Source organism: Brassica rapa, unplaced genomic scaffold (assembly GCF_000309985.2).
Source record: "Brassica rapa cultivar Chiifu-401-42 unplaced genomic scaffold, CAAS_Brap_v3.01 Scaffold0015, whole genome shotgun sequence".
In the NCBI taxonomy this organism is placed as follows: domain Eukaryota; kingdom Viridiplantae; phylum Streptophyta; class Magnoliopsida; order Brassicales; family Brassicaceae; genus Brassica; species Brassica rapa.
In genome coordinates this window covers 1-19,622 of record NW_022609961.1, presented here as the reverse complement: position 1 = coordinate 19,622, position 19,622 = coordinate 1, and the positions used below count along the sequence as shown (strand labels likewise).

General features: G+C 44.7%; 1 non-coding gene across 1 annotated transcript; it reads right to left on the bottom strand.

Annotated features, from left to right (window-relative positions):
• Window positions 1-11,107: 11,107 nt before the first annotated feature.
• Window positions 11,108-11,263, bottom strand: LOC117129543. Its single transcript, XR_004453181.1, has one exon. It is a non-coding gene; the product is annotated as a 5.8S ribosomal RNA (ribosomal RNA).
• Between the last annotated feature and the right edge of the window lie 8,359 nt (window positions 11,264-19,622).

Here is a 19,622-nt window from a genome sequence, read left to right as displayed (position 1 = left end):
CTTTGTGACAGGTATCATCTCACCAGCTACGCCTCGTGCGTGTCCACACTCATCTCTGTAGACTCCATACTCGTCTCTTCGTTCCCAAGTGAACTTTCTGGCTCCGTACATGTCAAAAGCGCGGTGTCCAAATTCATAACGTCTATCGATCGACGTTGGGTCATCACTATCGATCGACGTTGGTGTTAACCTGTCGATCGATGTCTCAGTTGTCCCATCGATCGACGCTTGATCTTTTGGTTGGCGTGATAGGTTTGGATTGATTTCTGTTGTGGCGACTCCTACGTGATTGTTTGGATTTGTTTGAATGACGTCTGGAGTGCCACGTTGCTGTGAGAACAGGTTGTCAGGTCCATTGGCCACTTGAAGGATATCTGCTATGTCCTCTCTGGACACTTGTAAGATCCTTCCATCTATTGCACGTGCGTTGCCGTCTGGGTCCCTGAAAATACCAAATTCATCAGGTGTTAGAAAACCGTAATCAATGTTTGCATTATCATTCTATTTAGAAATAGAAAGATTAGGGCTTAGAGTAGTATCGATCGATGTTGATACAGATGCATCGATCGATGGCAGAATATTCCCTCTCCAACTTGTGTTCTTGAGATGATTGCTCTTCATGGATTTTCCTGTTGATGTAGATGGAAGAGTGTTCATCTTTTTCGCCTTTGTGTCTGCTCTGGTGTGTGGAGGTGGTTTTAGGGGTGCAAAACGTTTTATATAGGTATTTATAAACCTAGTTGGAGATGGAATATTCTCCTGCTCCTGAATTTTCGCTGCGGTGCGAATATCGATCGATGTTCCTGTACGGGTGTCGATCGATGTGAGCAGTTGTTTTGCTGGACGAGGGTGGGTATCGACCGATGTGGAGTGCACTTCGTCGATCGATGTTGTAAACGTGTTGGTGAACTTATGTGTTTCAAGTCTTTCATCCTGTAAAGACATTTTTATTGCACGTTCTTTCCAATAATACTCATCGAATTCCTCTGTATGTTCCTCGTTAGATGAAGTAATTACAGTGTCAACTGCAAAACTTTCATGGAAACCACTGTATGCCCAACTGCCTATGGAATAATCATCACGTCGTCTCTTGCTTGGAGGTTGGAAGGCAAAGTGTGGGTAACAATGATTAGGTGGAGCGAAATGGTCAACCTGCTACTTTACGTCGAGTGACGTGTTGTTGCGGTTATCGGTCACCGTTGACTCATTGGAATCGATCGATGAAAAGGTTGGGGTGTCGATCGATTCCGAATACTCTGTTTCGTACTCCGATTCGTACTCTGATCCACAATGGCATGCGCCAATGAAGCCAAGTTCTTTCCCGTAATCCACAGAATTAATAACTTTTCTCTTAGGTCGGATGGGGTCGTAGTGGATGTTGGGGTCTATCAGCATCAGACACAATTTGTTTTTGTTCATGTCACATACGGCTCCTACTGTAGCTAGGAAAGATCTTCCAAGCAGAAGTGAAGAGTTCCAGTTAAGCTCGATGTCCAACCAGTTCATCCTTAACATCTGACGCGTCTGAGTTCCAGTTAAGCTCGAATTTCAGAAAAACGTTAGATAGATGTTCAATTTTTGGATATCTAATTGCGATGCTAACTCGCTAGACTCGTTTAGCCTTTGTGGTTTCTCGGGTCTGGTATATATATATATATATATATATATATATATATATATAAATATGATTATATGAATGATATGAGAGACGGGAATAGGAAGTGAGGTATATGATTAGATTCACAATGATGGAAGAATATTCCTTATATATAAATATCCAGATATGGAATATATTTCCACTTCATACAAATGAAGTTGATAGCTTGAGATATTATTAATATATGTTGGGGTGCGGGACTAGGCTCACTGAGTAAACTAGTTACTCATGACTCATTTGTGATGCAGGTAACCAATAGGCAGGAGACCTTACTCTAGGACGGGAAGGAACAGCATTAGCCAGTGGTAGTTTTATTATCCTTGCAAAGTCATTTTGATATATCTTATGTATAAGATTTGTTGACCGAAAACCTCGAGGTTAATTTATAAAAAATTTTGTAAGATGCTTTTGATTGAAATATAAAGAATGTTTTTTTAAAGTACGGGTTCCATATGATATTAGTCCTTGTCCGGACGAACTAACTATCACGTATTGCTTTGTCGGGTTGAAAAGCCTAGGGTTATATCCGATAGGAGCGTTGGTGTTCTTTGGTTGTTGGTCTAAGGCGATCGGAAGTATTCTGAGAACCTCAGATCGACAATCGAGGAACATCAACCGTGTCATTTCAGGTCATTTACGATCGGGGTGTCACAGCCGGGAATGCACCGGACACCACGCGACGTGCGGTGCTCTTCCAGATGCTGGACCCTACCTCCGGCTGAGCCGTTTCCAGGGTGGGCAGGATGTTAAACAGAAAAGATAACTCTTTCGGAATTCCCGCCGACGTCTCTGGACTTCCTTACGTTGCCGTCAACCGCCACGTCCCGGTTCTGGAATTTTAACCAGATCCCCTTTCGAAGTTCGCGTATATGCGCTATCAGACGGTTTTCCCCCGACTCTTAGGATCGACTAACCCATGTGCAAGTGTCGTTCACATGGAACCTTTCCCCTCTTCCGCCTTCAAAGTTCTCATTTGAATATTTACTACTACCACCAAGATCTGCACTGACGGCCGCTCCGCCCGGGCTCGCGCCCTAGGTTTTGCAGCGACCGCTGCACCCTCCTACTCATCGAGGCCTGTCTCTTGCCCCGACGGCCGGGTATAGGTCGCACGCTTCAGCGCCATCCATTTTCGGGGCTAGTTGATTCGGCATGTTAGTTGTTACACACTCCTTAGCGGATTTCGACTTCCATGACCACCGTCCTGCTGTCTTAATGGACCAACACCCTTTGTGGGTTCTAGGTTAGCTTGCAGTTAGGCACCGTAACCCGGCTTCCGGTTCATCCCGCATCGCCAGTTCTGCTTACCAAAAATGGCCCACTTGGAGCTCCCGATTCTGAGGGATGGCTCAACAAAGCAGCCACCCCCTCCTACCTATTTAAATTTTGAGAATATGTGGAGGACATTGCGTCCCCGATGCCTCTAATCATTGGCTTTACCCGATAGAACTCGTTTTCGAGCTCCAGCTATCCTGAGGGGAACTTCGGAGGGAACCAGCTACTAGATGGTTCGATTAGTCCTTCGCCCCTATACCCAAGTCAGACGAACGATTTGCACGTCATTATCGCTGCGGGCCTCCACCAGAGTTTCCTCTGGCTTCGCCCCACTCAGGAATAGTTCACCATCTTTCGGGTCCCGACATGCTTGCTCACACTCGAACCCTTCTCAGAAGATCAAGGTCGGTTGGCTGTGCACCCGTGAGGGATCCAGCCAATCAGCTTCCTTGCGCCTTACCGGTTTACTCACCCGTTGACTCGCACACATGTCAGATTACTTGGTCCGTGTTTCAAGACGGGTCGAATGGGGAGCCCACAGGCCGATGCCCTGAGCACACAGATGCCGAGGCACGCCGTGAGGCGCGTGCTGCAGACCACAATTAAGGCAGCAACGTCTCCGCGTTGGTCCACGGCCCGAATCGATCAGCGAACCGGATTGCTTCGTTCCGCATCCGACCGGGATGAATCACCGGCCTCCATCCGCTTACCTCCCTACAATTTCAAGCACTCTTTGACTCTCTTTTCAAAGTCCTTTTCATCTTTACCTAGAGGTACTTGTTCGCTATCTGATGTGCCCCAGTCCGAGGATCAGTCCATGGATTCAGATCAGAACGAGGATCAGAACGTCCGGAACAACGCAACTGAGGTTCAGTCCATCGATCGGGCCGAACATACCGGTCGGGCCATGTACCGTCTTGATCCGCACTCGTCCGGTTTGGAGCTTCAGCATAACCCACGACCAGATGGCTAAATCAACCGTACTGAAGCTCGCCTTTCCCGTCCTGTTCGACATGTTAAGTCCTTTGGTCAAGCCAGAAGTGAAGTTGTTCGAGTGGAATCCAAATCCGACCATGGACTCTCACTCTTAAGCCGTCTTGGCCGAACCGGCGATCGTTCTGATGAACTGATCCGACACTTCGATCAGTTCATGAACTTTGATCAGCCAAATCTCTCTAAGGCAAGACTCTTGAGGCTGTCCGAAGACTTAGCCACCTTTTGGCCCGGAACAGTTCATGAAAGTCATCCGTCCGTACATGAAGAACGACCCGGCCGTGTCCTTCTTCTCACCGCGGGACGTGCTATCGGTTACATCGAACCTGGACAAGAGTAGCCGAAGAGTTCAAATCGACCAGTCAACATTATTTTCTGTGCTTTGACTAGATCTGGTCTTCTATCTATTTTCTATGTCTCTTTTTCACACATTCTACTTATTATCTTTGACTACAAGTTGTATAAGTATGTGAACACCTCATTGAGATGAAATAATCGATTTTCCTTATTCATTTTTGAGTGTTCTTTCTTTGTTCTTTGATTAGAACATTCTTGTTCCCTTGGTGAGGTTATCTCCAAGTGATTCCCCTTTCTTTGAGCCGGACTTGTGTGTCAAATCAAGCGGCCATTGAGAGTTCTAGTAGTATCATTGGGACTTCCGCATCCCTTTGTGTCACTAAACAATCCATCAGTTCTCTATCTCTTCAGATCGAGTTCATATCATCAGAACCGGTTGAGTGTTCGTTCCTTAGGGTTCTTCAAGTGGTATCAGAGCCACTCTTCCGGTATCTCTTTTCATTCCATCTTTCTCACCTTTCACTTTCTTCATATATAAAAAAAAAAAAATTCTTCTTCTATCTATCTTTGAATCCGGGCCCCTCTTTACCATCCCTATAAAAAAAAAAAAAAAAAAAAAAAGAGAGAAAGAAAAGTTTTCAAAAGTTTTCGATTGTGGTTTGGTGGTAGAAGAGTAATCCTGCTGGCCGAGGAGAAATCCGGTCTTGGAGGTGGTTAATACGGATTCCCCTTGTTAAATCTCTTGTCTTTCTATCTTGTCTCTTGGGTGTTTCACTTGGGATTCTCATTTTTGGGATATCTAGTTTGTTCTCTTAGAACTTTGAGGAAAACTCTCTTGAGTGACTACCAAATTGAGTGAAACACGTGTGTGGGCAAGGACAAACACCTGAGTGTGAGAGGGTTTTTATCTAACTTTACCTTGTCTAAGTTTTCAGGCAGCTATGGACAGTGAAGAAGAAAGAAACCGACCCGGAAACTCACATGCCGGGCTATCTAACTTACAAATGCGTGCTCTCAATGATTCTATGTCTAACTTGTTGAATACAGGTTTAGAGGCGATCCATCAAAGGCTTGATGAACTTCAGGGCCGTCCAACTCAGTCACGTACCAGAACCAGACGTGACCACCCAAGGAGGAACAGCCGGTCCGATCTAGAAATCCGAGAAGAGTCTTATGATGATGATCGATCCATCAACCGTCCAAGGAGAGTTCCTAGGCATCAAAACCGAGGTGATGTCAATCCTTTTGGTAGAAATGAAAGAACCAATGAGGGTTTGGGTGGTTTGAAAATGAAAATTCAAGTTTAAATGCATGTGAGGCGCCAGTTGATACATGGGATGAGCTTTCCATGCTGATGCGGAGACGTTTTGTTCCCGACCATTACCACCGGGATCTACACCATAAACTCAGGCGCTTGCTTCAAGGTTCTAAGACAGTTGAGGACTATCACCAGGAGATGGAGACCTTGATGATCAAAGCTGATGTAGAAGAGCCCTTAGACGCCACCATGGCCAGATTTCTTACCGGGCTCAACCGGGACATACAAGACCGCATGGAGCTGGAAGACTATGACAGCATGGAGCAGATGCTACACAAGGCTGTGCTTATCGAGCAACAAGCCAAGAGAAAGGGTCTCACTAAACCGACCTTTGCTTCCAAACCAAACTATCAAGACAAGGGTAAGTCTTCTTCCACAACAAATACAGCTTTTAAGACTAATGTCCCTGCTCGTGATGATAGAGAAAAGAAAGAAGAGGCTACCAAACGAACCAGAGACATCCAATGCTTTAGGTGTCATGGCCTTGGCCACTATGCCAATCGATGTCCAAACCAAAAGGTGATGGTGCTCTTGGAGAATGGAGAAGTCGAATCTGAAGAAGACAGGAAGGATCTCGGACCAGTGTATGATGATGACGATGAGGAAGAAGCACTTGACTTCCCAGTTCATGGTCCCCTTCTTGTTACTAGGAGGGTCTTGGACGACCCCACTGATCCCATCTTTGATGAGGAGGTCGATGGAGTGATCGATGAGTTTTGCTCGACCTTTGTGGGGAATTCTGATCCGATCTATGATGAAGATGTCCTTGATGAGCCGAGCCATGGTTCACTACTGGTTACTAGGCGTGCCTTGAGTGTCCAACCAAAATCCAATGACAAAGAACAAAGGGAGAATCTCTTTCACTCAAGATGTCTCATTTATGATAAAGTTTGTTCTTTAATCATTGATGGAGGTAGTTGCACTAATGTGGCTAGTGACACCCTTGTAAAGAAACTTGGGCTTGTTACTCGGCCTCTTTCTCGTCCTTTCAGGTTGGAGTGGCTCAATGAGGCCGGAGAACAGTATGTGAAGGAACAAGTCACGGTTCCACTCTCCAGTGGTCGATATGAGGATGAGGTTGTGTGCAATGTGCTTCCCATGGATGCTTGCCATGTTCTCTTGGGCCGACCTTGGCAATTTGACAAGAAGGCAGTGCATGATGGTTTCACAAACCGGCATTCATTTGATCATCAAGGAAAGAAGATCACCTTGGTGCCTTTGTCACCTTCGGAAGTTCATCAAGACCAGGTCCAACTTAAGAAGAATCGAGACCAAGACTCTAAAGCTGATAAACCTGAAACCAGTACCAGAAACTCCAACTTCTTTGTCAAGGAAAGTCAGGTAAGGAAGTCTCTTTGCTCTCAAAAGCCATTTCTCTTACTTATTTATAAAGAGTCTCTCTTGGCCACATCGTCTTCTGATCTTGCACCGGAGATTCCGAGTAAGTTTTTAGGTATCTTGCAGGATTATTCTGATGTGTTTCCAGAAGAAAATCCCAAAGGATTGCCACCGGTAAGAGGCATTGAGCATCAGATTGATCTCGTCCCGGGCGCCTCTCTACCGAACCGACCAGCGTACCGCACCAATCCGGTCGAGACCAAGGAGCTGGAGAAACAGATCAATGACTTGCTTGAAAAGGGATACATCAGAGAGAGTCTAAGTCCCTGTGCCGTGCCTGTTCTACTTGTACCAAAGAAGGATGGCTCCTGGAGGATGTGTGTGGACTGCCGGGCCATAAACAACATCACGGTAAAGTATCGACATCCTATCCCTCGTCTTGATGATATGCTTGATGAACTCCATGGTTCTAAGTACTTTTCTAAGATAGATTTGAGAAGTGGCTATCATCAGATTAGGATGAAAGAAGGTGATGAATGGAAAACGGCCTTTAAAACAAAACTAGGTTTGTATGAGTGGCTTGTCATGCCCTTTGGTCTTACTAATGCACCTAGTACTTTCATGCGCCTAATGAATCATGTCTTGAGGTCTTTTATTGGTCATTTTGTTGTGGTTTACTTTGATGACATTCTTATTTACAGCAAAAGCCTTGATGAGCACAAACAGCACTTGAAATCTGTTCTTGAAGTCCTTAGAAAGGAACGTTTGTTTGCTAACCTTGGAAAGTGTTCTTTTGGCACAGATCATGTGGTTTTTCTAGGTTTTGTTGTAGGTGCAGATGGCTTGAGAGTGGACGAGCAGAAGGTCCAAGCAATTCGGGACTGGCCGATTCCGACCTCCATTGGTGAAGTAAGAAGCTTCCATGGCCTTGCCGGTTTCTATAGGCGATTTGTTCAAAACTTCAGTACCTTGGCCGCTCCTCTTACTGAAGTAATCAAGAAGAATGTGGGGTTCAAATGGGGACCAGCTCAGGAAGAAGCATTCGAAATCCTTAAAGGGAAGTTGACTCATGCCCCTTTACTCGTACTTCCAGATTTTTCTAAAGCTTTTGAAATCGAATGTGATGCTTCTGGTGTTGGTATTGGTGCTGTGTTGATGCAGGAAGGAAAACCAGTGGCTTATTTCAGTGAGAAGCTGGGAGGGGCCATGCTCAACTACCCCACATACGACCAAGAACTCTATGCCTTGGTGAGGGCCCTTCAAACGTGGCAGCACTATCTTTGGCCTAAGGAGTTCATTATCCACACTGATCATCAGTCTCTAAGACACCTTAAAGGTCAGCAAAAGCTAAACAAGAGGCATGCTCGTTGGATGGAGTTCATTGAAACATTCCCATATGTGATCAAGTACAAACAAGGTAAAGAGAATGTTGTGGCCGATGCATTGTCTCAAAGGTATACTCTTCTCTCAGCTCTTGAAACTAAACTGCTTGGTTTTGAATTTATCAAGGATCTTTATGCTTCTGATCAGGATTTTAAAGAGATTTTTCGAAAATGCCCAAAGGTTGCTTATGGCAAATACTTTCAAAATTCTGGTTTCTTATTCTTTGATAACCGTTTGTGTGTGCCCCAATGTTCTTTGAGGGAGTTGTTTCTCAGGGAAGCTCATGGAGGTGGGCTTATGGGACATTTTGGTGTCAAAAAGACTTACAAGGCGGTTCATGATCACTTCTATTGGCCGAGCTTAATGAAAGATGTGGAACGGATATGTAGCCGTTGTGTGGTGTGCAAGAAGTCTAAATCCAAGTCTTCAAACCATGGTTTGTATTCTGCACTTCCTATTCCTTCTCATCCTTGGGTAGACATTTCTATGGATTTCGTGTTAGGATTGCCAAGGTCTAAGTCTGGACGAGATTCAATCTTTGTTGTTGTTGACAGATTCTCGAAAATGGCTCATTTCATTCCTTGTCATAAAACTGATGATGCCACACAAGTTGCTGATTTGTTCTTTAGAGAGATTGTTAGGTTGCATGGAATGCCTAAGACCATTGTATCTGATCGTGATGCTAAGTTCCTTAGTTATTTTTGGAAAACCTTATGGTCTAAACTAGGAACAAGATTGATGTTTTCTACAACTTGTCATCCGCAAACTGATGGTCAAACTGAAGTTGTTAATCGAACCTTGTCTGCTCTGCTTAGATCTTTGGTTAAGAAGAATCTTAGGCTTTGGGAAGAATGTTTACCACATGTTGAGTTTGCTTACAATCATGCAATGCATTCTGCTACAAAATTTTCTCCTTTTGAAGTTGTTTATGGGTTTAATCCTTTGTGTCCACTTGATCTTTTACCTTTGCCTTTGAGTGAAAGAGTTAGTACAGATGGCAAAAGGAAGGCGGACACTATCAAAAAGCTACATGAACAGGTTCGAGCAAACATTGAAGCCAAAACCGAGATCTATAAAAGATATGCCAATCAGAAAAGAAAGGAAGTTATTTTCAAAGAAGGCGATCTTGTTTGGGTTTACTTGAGGAAGGAGCGATTTCCAGAAGAAAGAAAGTCTAAACTTATGCCTCGGGTCGATGGTCCATTCCAGATCCTCAAAAAGATCAATGACAATGCTTATCAGCTTGATCTTCAAGGTAAGTATGACATTTCTTCGAGCTTTAACGTTTCTGATCTTTCCCCTTTTGTTGTAGATGATCCGGATTTGTGGTCAAATCCTTTTGAAGAAGGAGGGAATGATGTGCCCCAGTCCGAGGATCAGTCCATGGATTCAGATCAGAACGAGGATCAGAACGTCCGGAACAACGCAACTGAGGTTCAGTCCATCGATCGGGCCGAACATACCGGTCGGGCCGTGTACCGTCTTGATCCGCACTCGTCCGGTTTGGAGCTTCAGCATAACCCACGACCAGATGGCCAAATCAACCGTACTGAAGCTCGCCTTTCCCGTCCTGTTCGACATGTTAAGTCCTTTGGTCAAGCCAGAAGTGAAGTTGTTCGAGTGGAATCCAAATCCGACCATGGACTCTCACTCTTAAGCCGTCTTGGCCGAACCGGCGATCGTTCTGATGAACTGATCCGACACTTCGATCAGTTCATGAACTTTGATCAGCCAAATCTCTCTAAGGCAAGACTCTTGAGGCTGTCCGAAGACTTAGCCACCTTTTGGCCCGGAACAGTTCATGAAAGTCATCCGTCCGTACATGAAGAACGACCCGGCCGTGTCCTTCTTCTCACCGCGGGACGTGCTATCGGTTACATCGAACCTGGACAAGAGTAGCCGAAGAGTTCAAATCGACCAGTCAACATTATTTTCTGTGCTTTGACTAGATCTGGTCTTCTATCTATTTTCTATGTCTCTTTTTCACACATTCTACTTATTATCTTTGACTACAAGTTGTATAAGTATGTGAACACCTCATTGAGATGAAATAATCGATTTTCCTTATTCATTTTTGAGTGTTCTTTCTTTGTTCTTTGATTAGAACATTCTTGTTCCCTTGGTGAGGTTATCTCCAAGTGATTCCCCTTTCTTTGAGCCGGACTTGTGTGTCAAATCAAGCGGCCATTGAGAGTTCTAGTAGTATCATTGGGACTTCCGCATCCCTTTGTGTCACTAAACAATCCATCAGTTCTCTATCTCTTCAGATCGAGTTCATATCATCAGAACCGGTTGAGTGTTCGTTCCTTAGGGTTCTTCACTATCGGTCTCTCGCCCATATTTAGCCTTGGACGGAATTTACCGCCCGATTGGGGCTGTATTCCCAAACAACCCAACTCGTAGACAGCGCCTCATGGTGCGACAGGGTCCGGGCACGACGGGGCTCCACCCTCTCTGGCGCCCCTTTCCAAGGAACTTGGGGTCCATCGCTGAGAACGCTTCTCCATACAACAATTCAAACGCCAAAGACGTCTGATTTTCAAGTTGGGCTCTTCTCGGTTCGCTCGCCGTTACTAAGGGAATCCTTCTTAGTGTCCTTTCCTCCGCTTGTTGATATGCTTAAACTCAGCGGGTGATCCCGCCTGACCTGGGGTCGCGTTGAAGACTTTGGGTCATCAAGAGGTTTTGGACTGGAACATCTGACTATATGACGAGAATTGAATTCACCACCGCATGTCAAGATGCTCCTGGCGTCCTTAGCTCGGCTTTTGGCCAACCGCGTGGGTAACACATGGGAGATCAGCTTCCGTCCCATATCCTCGAGAGGATGGGGGGACAACGATTTGTGACACCCAAGCAGACATGCCCTCGGCCAGAAGGCTTGGGGTGCAACTTGCGTTCAAAGACTCGATGGTTCACGGGATTCTGGAATTCACACCATGTATCGCATTTTGCTACGTTCTTCATCGATGCGAGAGCTGAGATATCCATTGCCGAGAGTCGTTTTAGACTTTACATTGCAGCACTGCTTCTGAACAAACACCGTCTCCGGGTTGGCGAAAGCAGGCTGTTTAGTTGCCTTTTCCTTGACACTTTTTGTGCCGGGGTTTGGTGATATCCGGAAGCTATGCGTACGATCCAACCAAAACTGAAGTCTTGGGCATGGATGAACGCATAACCATGGTACGACAATAATCCTTCTGCAGGTTCACCTACGGAAACTTTGTTACGACTTCTCCTTCCTCTAAATGATAAGGTTTAGTGGACTTCTCGCGACGTCGCAGACGGTGAACCACCCACGTCGCCGCGATCTGAACACTTCACCGGATCATTCAATCGGTAGGAGCGACGGGCGGTGTGTACAAAGGGCAATGACGAAGTCAACACGAGCTGATGACTCGCGCTTACTAGGAATTCCTTGTTGAAGACCAACAATTGCAATGATCTATCCCCATCACGATGAAATTTAAAAGATTACCCGGGCCTGTCGGCCAAGGTGTGAACTCGTTGAATACATCGGTGTTGCGCGCGTGCGGCCCATAACATCTAAGGGCATCACATACCTGTTATTGCCTCAAACTTCCTTGTCCTAAACGGCCATAGTCCCTCTAAGAAGCCGGCCATGAAGGGATGCCTCCACGTAGCTAGTTAGCAGGCTGTGGTCTCGTTCGTTAACGAAATTAAGAAGACAAATCACTCCACCAACTAAGAACGGCCATGCACCACCACCCATAGAATCAAGAAAGAGCTCTCAGTCTATCGATCCTTACTTTGTCTGGACCTGGTAAGTTTCCCCGTGTTGAGTCAAATTAAGCCGCAGGCTCCACTCCTGGTGGTGCCCTTACGTCAATTCCTTTAAGTTTCAGCCATGCTGCTATACTCCCCCCGGAACCCAAAAACTTTGATTTCTCATAAGGTGCCAGCGGAGTCCTAAAGGCAACATCTGCTGATCCCTGGTCGGCATCGTTTATGGTTAAGACTAGGACATCCGTGGCTGTCCATCAGTACACATATAAGCACGTTGGTCATTGGACTCAGCACGCTGGCCCTTCCCGTGGACTGTTTGGGTGATTTTGGCCCACGTGGGCTGTCTGTTCAGTACACACAGGACGTTCGTGGGTGTCCGCCAGCACAAACAGAATGTCCCTGGCTGTCTGTGGCTGTCCTTCAGCACACACAGGACATCCGTGGCTGTCCGTGTGTGTCTATGTGTGTCCGTGGGTGTCCGCCAGCACACACAGGACGTCCGTGGCTGTCTGTGGCTGTCCTTCAGAACACACAGGACGTCTGTGTGTGTCTGTCAGCACACACAGGACGTCCGTGTGTGTCCATCATCACACACATGACGTCCGTGGCTTTCCATCAGTACACATATCAGCACGCTGGCCCTTCCCGTGGACTGTTTTGGTGATTTTGGCCCACGTGGGCTGTCTGTTCAGTACACACAGGACGTCTGTGGGTTTCCGCCAGCACACACAAGACGTCCGTGACTGTCCGTGGCTGTCCTTCAGCACACACAAGACGTCCGTGGCTGTTTATCAGTACACATATCAGCACGCTGGTCCTTGGACTCAGCATGCTGGCCCTTCCCGTGGACTGTTCGGGTGATTTTGGCCCACGTGGGCTGTCTTTTCAGTACACACAGGACGTCCGTGGGTGTCCGTCAGCACACACATGACATCCGTGTGTGTCCGTCTGCACACACAGGACGTCCGTAGCTGTCTGTGTGTGTTCGTGTGTGTCCGTCAGCACACACAAGACGTCCGTGGCTGCCCATCAGTACACATATCAGCACGTTGGTCCTTGGACTCAGCACGCTGACCCTTTCCGTGGACTGTTCGGGTGATTTTGGCCCACGTGGGCTCTCTGTTCAGTACACACAGGACGTCCGTGGATGTCCGCCTGCACACACAGGACGTCTGTGGTTGTCAGTGTGTGTCCGTCAGCAGACACAGGACATCTGTGGCTGTCCGTGTGTGTCCGTGTGTGTCCGTCAGCACACACAGGACGTCTGTGGCTCTCCATCAGTACACATATCAGCACGTTGGTCCTTGGACTCAGCACGCTGGCCCTTCCCGTGGACTGTTTGGGTGATTTTGGCCCATGTGGGCTGTCTGTTCAGTACACACAAAACGTCCGTGGGTGTCCGCCAGCACACACAGGACGTTCGTGGCTGTCTGTGGATGTCCGTCAGCACACACAGGACATCTGTGGCTGTCCGTGTGTGTCCGTGTGTGTCCGTCAGCACACACAGGACGTCTGTGGCTGTCCATCAGTACACATATCAGCACGTTGGTCCTTGGACTCAGCACGCTGGCCCTTCCCGTGGACTGTTCGGGTGATTTTGGCCCACGTAGGCTGTCTGTTCAGTACACACAGGACGTCCGTGGGTGTCCGCCAGCACACACAGGACGTCTGTGGCTGTCCGTGTGTGTCCGTGTGTGTAACGCCCGAATCCGGCCTCTCGACGAAACTGGACCGTTTGCTACTTAATCAATTTCTTTGCGTGTTTGATTCATTTTAAGTCTTTCCTTTACTAAGTCATGTTCGAATCTGAGGTTCTGAAACAATTGAACAGATAGCACATCGGAATATAATGTGTATAAAATGTACTACTTAGAAACATGAGATCCAATACACAACTTCTTAATCGTTTCATAGACAATCACTAGTTCATCCCTAGCATCATCTAACCACACGTTACACAGCCTCTCACTGACCGAGCCTTCACAGCTCCTTGGCTTGACCCGAACCATCCTTAGTTCCTGAAACCACAACCAGATAAGCATTAATCATAACCGAGAATAGAACTGGTCGATTCTACAATACTTGGCTTGGTTCCTATAACACAGATAAACCTCGGACAATATACTTATAAAAACATAAGAACCTGCCTACCAAATCCTAAGTCATTCAACCAACAACCCCTTGAATCAGATAGACAGTCCAGAATAGATAAACAGAACACACGAACAGTCCGGATCGTCCCGAAGACCAATCCGTCCATCCTGATAGAATCTAGGTGCGACCGGCCTAGTTGAAGTCCGGCTCAATGGCCCAACGGACTTCCTTACCTGATCCGGCCTTCGGCCTGGATCCAACGGCCGAGTAAGCCTCACGCTCAATCCGGTTAGGCCAAACGGCCGATCGGACCTTGCGACGCTTACCCTGGCTTAGACGAACCGTGTACTTGTCCCAATGGACAAGACATGGTCTCATCCCTTAAGGAACAGACACGACCTGTCTCAACAGGCACCGTTTGGAACATGCACACCTTCTGTAATAACCCTCACGAGCCAGTTAATTTTTGGTCGAGAAAAACTCCGCTCGACCAGTTTGGAGTTTGTCAATCAGATTTAAAAATAAAGTCGACCCGGTGAATTAATACCTCGACGGGACTGTCTTGTGGTCGAAAGGCCTCTCATTGATAGTTATGGTAGAGTGTTAATAATGTTGGTCGAATTTTATTTAAGCTAGGCAAGCTTAGTTGAAAGCAAAACGAGATTCGAAGGATGAGAAATTTTAGTCGAAAACTGTCCGAAATTGTCGTTAAGTTTCTTAACTAAATTCCGACCAGTCTAATACCTTCACCAGCTATTCTTCTTGCTTTCTAAGTAAATCAGTCACATGAGCTGCACCTACCTGCTTGCTTGCTTCACTAAAGTCACATGAAAGTCACAAGCTGGTTGCTTGTTTAATAAAAACAAAATAATCTTTCTTCAAAGGAGGGAAAGGACAGCAACTTGCTTTGGTTTAAGTAAACCCTCACCTGAAGCAACTTCTTATGTTATAAAACACCATCTTCTCTCCTCTGGACGTTCATAACCTGCAAGAAAAACCAGAGAAAAATTCAGAGAGAAAGAGAGAAAGAAGAGAGAAAAATTTGTGAGAAAAACTAGTTGAAATATTCAGAAACAAATTCAGAGAAGAGAATTGAGCATGGACAAACCTTTCTCACCATCCTGTGACTTTATCCAGTGTGTTCTGGTGTGGTTAAGAGCTGAAGGTTTGGTGTCCAAGAGTTTAGAATCACCCATGTTCTTCAACCTTTGATTTTGATCGGTAAGATGGTTGTGGATCAGTTTCTGTGAGAAGTTTTGTTGGTTTGCCTACACTGGAGATAAATTCTGAATAAATCCAACCATGGATTCTTTTGGTGTTGATCAGGTTAATTTGAGGTTAGCTTGAAGAGAGACAACCAGTCAAGTTTAATTAGTTGAGTAAAACCGGTAAGCTTCAGCTTCTTGATTCAGCCATGTTTTGATGAGAACCAATTGCTGTATGTTGGTTAACCTGTCAGGATCAGTTGTCTAAGGTCTTGTTCTCTTCAGTCTTGGTTGGTTTATGATTTAATCAGTCTCATAGAACCAGTAGACGAACTGATAAGAATTATGGGGATTAAACCGAACTGATTTGATCTTGTTTAGAACTGAATTGAGCTGAGTATGTTGTGATCTGATCTGAGCCGAGCTGTCTATGGTCTGAAATTGTCTTGAACTGATGTCGTCTAAGGATAACCGAGTTAAGCTGTTGGGAACTGATTAGAACCGGAGTTAGCTGAGCATGAACTAAGCTGATATGAACCGAGTTAAATTGTTAAAGCTTGAACCGAGCTGAACATGGTATCAATCTGTCTTGAACCGAACTGATATGAGAGAACTGAACTGAAATGTTATGAACTGAATTGAGTTTCTTCTTGAACCAGACTAGTGAACCTTATGTTCCAACTGTTATGTTTTGAATTCAGATGGCCAAGGAGAGTATTCGGATCAGCCGGATCCTTGTAATGGTTCTGAACCGAGAGTTATCCAGAAGTGAAGTGTGATTAGCTTGAGCTCGAGTCTAGTCTTCCTTAGCCAATCTCATGGATTTAAAGGTGAGTCTAGATAGATGATGAATGAATTATGAATGAGTATGCATGATTGCATATTGAATATGGTTGATTAATTGAGAATTAATCATGAATTAATTAAGGGATAATCATTGATTAATTAAGGATTAATCATGAATTAATTAAAGGATAATCATTGATTAATTAATGATTAATCATGAATTAATTAAGGAGTAATTATGTTGATTGATTAAGTATTTTCCCTTGATCTATATTTATATCTGAAGTATTTATCTAGTTTAAATACTTAAGAATTAATAAGAATAATTCTTTGAGGTTATCCCGAGCCTTAGTACTTGTTCTCAAGTACTAATCTATAAGTATTCTATTAATAAGTGTGAATCATGTGAAGTCTTATTGTATACTCACTCTCCCGAAAGTCCCGCATCACCGTGAATTGGTCCTGCGATATGGATCAAGGTCATGAAGACACGATGATGGGGTCGCACCCTGGAGGCCGTGTAACTGCATGCAGCGTTGGATGTTCTATCTTGGAATATCTGATGGAGATGATTGTTATATTTATTCCCCGTTAAGCTCGGTTAGCCTTGGTGGTTTTCCGGGTTTAGCATATATATATATTAAGAGTGAGTGATTGGCGGGTATCGTGGAGGTGATGTTTAAGATAGATTCACATGGATAGATTGAGAGGCCTTATAATAATATTAATTATGGAATATAATTCCACTGCATTCAAATGGTGTCGCTTGCTCGGGATACTATTGATATGTGTTTGGGTGTGGGATTTGACTCACTGAGTAAACTCGTTACTCATGACTCATTTGATATGCAGGTAACCAGTAGGTGGGAGACCTTTACTCTAGGACGGGAAGGAATGGCATTAGCCAGCGGTAGTTTTATTATCCTTGCAGTCGTTTTGATATACTTTATGTATAAGGTTTGTTGACCGAAAACCTCGAGGTTAATCTATAAGATTTTGTAAGATTCTTTTAAATGAATAAGTATATAGTGTATAAAGAATGTTTTTAAAGTACGGGTCCCAAATGATATTAGTCCTTGTCCGGACGAACCAACTATTTGGTATTACTCTTAAGGTTGTAAAGCCTCGGGTTGTACCTAATAGGATATGTGTACTTAGGCGGTTGGCCTAAGGTACCTGGATTTATTTCGGGAACTTCGGGTTAGTCGTTTATATACACATCGTGGCTTCTCGGTTTGGTTTCAGTTACGAGTGATCGGCTGTGCATGTTCTTGTTTGATTGTTGCACGGCTGGTCGAGTCAACTTATACTTAGACCAGATCGGGGGTGTCACAAAGGTGGTATCAGAGCATGGTTATACGATGCTTTAATGGGACTTGTTTCAAACGTTTTTCGAGTCAAAATGAGTCGCAAGGATAATTAGGATGTGCTGGCTGGTTCCTTCCTCTTAGGATAGATAGTCATGGGTAGTTACCTTACTGTTATCTTTCATACGAGATGCATCAAGACAAGCTCGACGGAGTGGAGTGTACTTACCAATTTTGATCCTGTCAAGATCGAGATTCTTACAGTCATGATTGAGCTTTCTACCGTCATGATTCGGTTTGTTATCGTCATGTTTTGGTTCAATGCGGTCATGCTTCAATCCATTATCATCATGCTCGTCTGAGCTAACGACGTGCTCGGGTTTGCTACCATCATGCTCGGAGTTGGTATCATCATGCTTTCCTGCGGTTCCTACAATTTCTAGTGTGGATATCGATATTCAAAGATATATGAGACAGAGTTGACACATCAATTACATCTTTGGCCCGTGTTTTATTGAAGTCAAAGTTGCCGTTGTTGGTGATGATCCGTTTCAGAATATCCGACTTCATATGACTTATTCTTTCGGCTACTCATTTCAATCCAGCTTATGCCCAAACGTACCAGAACCAGAGACGTACAAGCCTGATTGATTCGGCACTTGTTTCAAGCTTAACGTTGGTGGCTGAGATAGTTCAGCAGTAGTACAAGATGATGGACGCACCAGCACCATTCTGTTGCAAGACATCATGTCAAGATAAAGAAGTTGGGACAACACCGACAAGTACTAAACCATTCGATGTAGATTTTGTATAGAGGAAGATTTCAAATGCAACACTAGGAGCAGAACAACTAACGTGGCCCATTGTTCAGAAGATTCCAAGAAGGATATGGAACCATACATCATCAAGAATGATACAGTAAGTTGGTGATTAAGCGTCAAGCATCATTTTGGAAATGTTAGTCCAAGTTAGGCGGATTTCTTTCAAGAGTTCAAGATGGAGTGTTTTCTACCCAAAACATGGGACCGATATGGAGTTCGCACAGTGAGATGTTTCTGCCAAGATTTCGAAGTCAAGTTAATCTGATTCATCCATTATGGTTTGGAGGATGAGCTAAAGATCATGAAGATGTACTATTGTGACTTAGCAATTAATCTCAGAGTAACCCAAACTATAAAACTTAAGAGCTATGAGGAGTTGGTGGAGGATCACATGAATTCTATAGAAGCCGTTTTTACTGAAGAAGTTTACCAAGTCATGCAGATTATTTAACTATCAACCTATTCAGATAGAAGGTCAGTTTCAAGTAATGAATCAAGAAAGTCGATGGAAATAATTTTTGTTGGACGTTTCATCAGATCAAGACCGAGGACCCTGAGTTGTTTTGGTTTTGGCTAGCAAGGAGAGTAAGGTGATGATTGTTCAAGTATATAAAATCCTCGATCGCTTATGTCATTCGCGCTTCGGTGGTGCCAGTAATGAGTACAGAGGTTATCCTACCATGGCCCATGAAGTTACCCGATATTTTTACCTATACCTAGGGTACCGCTTGTTAAACTTGTTCGCTTTCCTTACCATTAGTCACTGACTAAGTGTTTGGCTATTTGGGTAGAGCCTACACTTTATAGTTGCCTGGACCGTCAAAACCTCTGAAAAGGTCCAATCACAGGTTTGCTTCTTATCCCATTGCGTGTTGTGTGCATTTTAAAAATTTATGAATGATTAAATAAATAAGTGAAGGAGTGATCAAGGTGTCGTATGAGACCTTGCCTATGGACGGAATTTTCCGCCCATATTGTGTTTGATGCGGGAACAACACATAGATGTAGTTCTCGGGTAGTGTCATTGTTTTAGGAAGGATTCACTTTAGTGAATTCAAGTACACTGTTCTTATTCGTGGAAGTACTGGCTGCCATTTAGAGTTATGGTATGCCTTCGTATCCCATCCCCATTCCTTAGTACTTCCATTAGAGCGGTTTGTTTCTATCTAGAGTGAGATTGGCTATCTAGTTATCGAGCTCAATTAGGATGTTGTTGAGGAAGGAAGTCTTTGAGAGAAGACCAGTTACCGTTGGCCTGCAATGGTATTCTACTAAGTGTTGGAGCCTCGCTCATATCAGTCTGGAGAGTTGGGAACCTTTTGGGAAACGGTGAAGTGGCGTATTCTATTATCATCATAATTGGGCGGAGAGAAAATAACAAGAAGCAGAGTATCGAGGACA